The sequence below is a fragment of the Neomonachus schauinslandi genome, chromosome 4 (genome assembly GCF_002201575.2).
Source record: "Neomonachus schauinslandi chromosome 4, ASM220157v2, whole genome shotgun sequence".
Classification (NCBI taxonomy): domain Eukaryota; kingdom Metazoa; phylum Chordata; class Mammalia; order Carnivora; family Phocidae; genus Neomonachus; species Neomonachus schauinslandi.
This window is the reverse complement of record NC_058406.1, coordinates 134,090,230-134,095,539: the sequence shown is the minus strand read 5'-3', so window position 1 is coordinate 134,095,539 and position 5,310 is coordinate 134,090,230. Positions and strand designations below refer to the sequence as shown.

At 39.5% G+C, this 5,310-nt stretch overlaps 1 pseudogene; it reads right to left on the bottom strand.

The window, feature by feature from the left end:
• Positions 1-2,702: 2,702 nt before the first annotated feature.
• On the bottom strand, positions 2,703-2,825 carry LOC123324591 (annotated as a pseudogene).
• Between the last annotated feature and the right edge of the window lie 2,485 nt (positions 2,826-5,310).

The following is a 5,310-nucleotide window of genomic DNA, read 5'->3' as shown; positions in this document are numbered from 1 at the left end:
TCATCTGGAAAGTTGATAAAAGTGGAGTGCCAGGAGAAAGAAAGAAGCAGATGTTATAGTGGAACAGACAGAGAAGTGACTGAGCATCTCACTGTGCCCTTGCCTCTTGGTCACCGGATTGTGCACCTCTGTTCTCCTAACAATGAATTCCTCTTTCAGGCCAATGTAGTGAGATCTATAATAAAAACACCAGCCACTTCAATTCCTGCTATATTTCAAAATGAAAGTGTTATTTAAGAACCACTTAATTTTTCAACAAATAGCCATTGAGTTTACTATGACCCAACGACTATTCTAGCTACTTGAACAAAAAAGACAAAAATCATTGTTCTCGAGGAACTTACATTTTGGTGGAAGCATACAGTTTTCCAGTCTCTGGAAAAAGTTGAAAAGTAAAATATTTGGGAAATAAATGGGTTCATTTAGGAGTAACCAGTTCAGTGTTTCCTAAAATATAGAGAACGTTTGCATCAAGAAATGAAAACATCTCTCAACACAATAAGAGCAATATTACATATTTTTGAGTCATAAGATAAACTTGATAAAATAGAACAGTAAAAAAATGTTTCAGACACCTGTATTTTAATGCAGTTACGTAATGAAGGAAATTATGCCTCCAGGTTTCAGCTTTTGATAACACATAAGGTAAAAAGAAGCTGTTTGGAAAAGTTCATTTTGAGGTAACAAAGCAAAAAATGTGTTCAAGAAATTGTATGAATGAATGGAAAGTTTCTGGTATCAAACAGCTGACACCCAATGTAGGAGAAATATTACCATATTTTCAACCATTCAAACCCTGTCAAAAAATGTAAATTTACTTACTAATTCTCTATTCAGCTGTGTTGAATACAAAATTCATAATATCAATTTAACTTTTCTCAATTAAATATCTTTTTATTTAGAATTCCTAGTGTATTATATTTTTATTCTGCCTATTCATTTATGGTCTTTTTAATTTCATATTCATGGACATTATTCCACAGTTCATCTCTTTGAAGATCATATACATATTTAAAGAATTTGTTTTGCTATCAGTGTTTCTCCTGAATTTTAATTTTGTTACTTGTATTTCTGGAGGGTTTTCCATTGCCCAGGGCTCTGAGAAAATGGCCCAGTCTTGAATTGGAAGCTCAGGTTCCTTAAGTAAGATGATATGAGATATAATGCAGCTATAATCACTGAGAGGATATCCTGGCCCATGTTCTGGTTCAAGACCCTATTCTCCCACCTCCTTCATCATGTAACTTCCCAAAACTGTATCTAGTGCTCATTTACGTTAAACAACTCTGGCTCCTGACTCTTGCCATGTTCCTGAATAATAACTCCAGTTTTCTTCAGCAAGCTTCCAGATCTGGAGTCCAACAGGTTTATGGGTTTAGCCCCACTTCAATTTGTTTCTGGCCAACAGACATGTTTATCTTGTGTTTTACCATCGCTATTTTTTTTAATGTTTCTCCTTTCATGTTTTATCTGTCATTGCTATATAGCTGGAGTGAAGGGAGCATCAGAGGGTGAACTTAACAATGGTAACTTGGTTGGAAGTTCCAAAATATAGTTCTCAATTATTTTTCCAGACTCCAAGCCAGGAAGAATGGAAAGTATTATTTTGGGCAGTGGGACCATTCCCCTTGAAGTTATATCATATGGTTGAACTGAAATTTAAAAAAAAATGCTCTGAAATGTCCTCTCACTTGCAGTAATGTAACATAGACCATTTTTATGATTAGGCAATTTCTAAGCAGTTGATCTGGTAGAACTCCATAGGGTTAGGCCCCTCAAAATAGTTCCTGGCATCATCAAGAAAATGATCATTTATTCATACGCTGTGGGAGGTGGCAGGATATAGAAATCATGAATTTTTTAATTTTATAAACTGATTACAAGAAACATGAAGAAACTTGCTCAGTGTCAAAATATTAATTAGAGGTAGAACTGAAATTATGTTTTAGGTTCCTTGGCTAACATGTCATTGTTCTTTTCACAATACCATGCAGTTTTATTTATTTCTTTTTCTTATATAACTACAATGAATGTTGAGCATTTAGTGAGATAACCTGCAAAATGCCATATTATTCTCCTGGGTTAGAATTGATTCATGCCATACCAATTTGTTGGTAATGATGCAAATGTATTTTTGCTGAGTACTTTTATTATGCCAAAAACTAAAGACAATGTTGATATTTACCTTGTTCTTTTATTCAATTAATTTCAACTCAAATATTCATTAGGTGAATTTACCTTTGTGAGATTAAAATGTTTCAGAGTATTCTTAAAAATCACAATTTTTAATAGCTGAAATTTGTTATAAGTTTTTTAACATCCAGTTTTCAGGCTTTTAGAGTTGTATATCTTTATAAAACTTGTTTATTCATTTTTTTTCATTTCAAATATGTATTGAGTGCCTATTATGTGGCAGATGCTGTACTAGGTAGGTATCTGCTATATAAAGTGAACAAACATAGACATGTTCCTTGAATTCATGAAATTGACACTCTAGTGGGGGAAGTAGAAAATAAAAAAAATAATTGCAAGATAAATGAAAATTAAAATGATTGCAAGTATTTATGAAGGAATGGTATCAGGTCTTATGTGGAAATAATCAGAGGATTTGACTAAATCAGGAATCCAGGGAAGGATTCTCTGGAGAGAGGATCTAAAGGTCATGCAGAAGCAAATTCTTTGAGGAGAGGGGGGAAGAACATTCCCAGCAGATGCAAGGTCTTCTGGAAAGAAGGTCCCCCATCCAAGTACTAACCAGGCCCGACCCTGCTTAGCTTCCGAGATCAGACGAGATTGGGCACATTCAGGGTGGTATGGCCGTAGAGGGCTGAATCACAGACCTGTACCTCTGAAACAAATAATACATTATATGTTAAAAAAAAAAAAAAGAAGAAGATAGCAGGAAGGGAAATGAAGGGGGGGAAATCGGAGGGGGAGATGAACCATGAGAGACTATGGACTCTGAGAAACAAACCGAGGGTTCTAGAGGGGAGGGGGTGGGGGGATGGGTCAGCCTGGTGATGGGTATTAAAGAGGGCATGTACTGAATGGAGCACTGGGTGTTATACGCAAACAATGAATCATGGATCACTACATCAAAAACTAATGATGTAATGTATGGTGATTAACATAACATAATAAAAATAAATAATTAATTTAAAAAAAGAGAAAGAAGGTCCATGGGTCCCTCAGTGAATTAAAATAAGCCAATAAGGTTGGAAAGCCTTCAGCAAGGGAAGAGTGGCACAAATTGAGGCTAGAAGAATAGATAGGGTCAGGTTAAGCATGGCTTCACAGGCAGGTTAAGGCATTTGTACTTTATCTTTAGCATAATAGGAAGGATTTAAAGTATTCAAAAGTCATTCTGGCTGCAGGTGAATATGGACCATAGGTGGAAGCAGACAGACCAGTGTTGGGGCTACTGCTGTACTCCATGTAAGAGAGAAGAGTAAGCTCAGCGAGATAGTGGGAATAGGCATGGAAAGAAATGAATGAATTAAAAAGGTATTTAGAATATGTGCGTGATGAATCACTAAATTCTACTCCTGAAACCAACACTATACTATATGTTAACTAACTAGAATTTAAATTAAAACTTGAAACAAAAAAATAAATAAAATGACAATTAAGTAGATTAAAAAAAAACAATACCAGTATTTAGAAAAGAAACCTAACAGATAATGAGAAGGGACCAGGATGGTTCTTAGGTCTCCGTCTTGCATATCTGACTATATAGTGATGTCCTTTGCAGCAATAGGAATCACAGAAGAGGACCCGGTTTCAAGGAGAAGTCAAATTTTCAATGGTGTCTTATTAGTTTGAGGTGCTTTGAAGATGTAGGACAAAAGGATGGAGCTAAGATGGCAGAGTAGCAGGAGTACCCTAGGCTTGCTTTGTCCCTGAGCACAGCCAGATAACTATCAAATCATTCTGAACACCCAAGAAGTCAATCTGAGGACTGAGAGAACAAACTGAACAACTAGAGGGAGAGAAGAGACCACATTGTGGAAATAAGGAGGTTTGAAGACATGATTTGGGGGAGGTAAGTATAGTCAGTGCTGTGGAGGGGAGGGATCCCTGATCATGGAGAGAGGAGAGAGAGAGAGGAATGAACAGGGGATTGCACAAGGAAAACACTTCCCCAAAGCTATTGACTGGGAAAAGGAGAGGGGCTGATTATCGTGAGGTTTCCAACCAGTGGAGCTCAAAAACCAGAGTTTTAGAAGTCTGTGCCCTGGCTGGTGTTGAGCCCAGTGGGTACTGCAGTGTTCCTGTGGAGAAAGAGGGTAGAAGCCCAGAAGCTGACAACACAATCTAAGGATCCCCTGGGACACACTGGGAGAGATGGTTCCCCCTTTTTGGAGTGCATCTGGGAGAGGTGGCATCACCTCTCTGGGGACAAAAGAGCTGGTGGGCACCATTATGCTTGCTTTACTCCAAACTCCAAGCTCCTGCATGTTGTGCAACTGCCCTTCTGAGACAAACCTGCACCAGCCCCAGTATGGCAAGACTCTCCCCCAGAGGAACAGTGAAGGTCCACACCATGCCAGGTCCCTAAAGTTTGGAATTTTAAAACTCAGCCAGGCTTCCTGAAATAAAACACAGGTGCACTCTGCTGCAAGATGGGTGGACAGCCCAGACACAGACAGGGTGAAGGCAGGGAACTGAGGAATGCCTGAGACACATGAGGAGAGGTTGTTTGCTCTTCTGGGAGGGCTTCCTGGACAGCTGTGGGTGTGAACTCCCCTCTCCAGGGACAAGGGAGCAGGCTGGTACTATTTTCTCCCTCCCCGCTAGCATAAACTGACTTCAGTAAGCAGCACAACAACAATAGTGGTGGCCTAAACTGCTTACACGAAGTCCCACCCTCTGCGCTCTGCCGGTGCTTCTTTACTAGGGCAAGTGTGCCTGAGAACCAGAACAGCAGACCCCTCCCCCAGAAGACCAGCACAACCCCCCCACATGCACGAAGTCTACTGAGCAGAGAGTGTTGCAACACTTCAGCTATAGTGGAAGTAGCATCAGCATCAAGCAGATCAGAGCACACGTAGTTAAAACTTACCACACTCTGGTCAAAGTCCAAACACTGCCCACTGCAGGCAAGAGGAAACTCTGCAAAGGACTGACCTGAGGGAAAGAGCAGCCAAAACACAGCAGCAGAGTGCACACTGCACACACCAGAAAACTTCTTGAAGCCCCAGGGCCTGGACAGTGTATGACCTCTTCTTGATAAAGCCATACTCTCAGGAGCAGGAAACATAACAGACTTTCCTAAACACAAAAGAAAACAGAGACCTAGATAAAATGCCA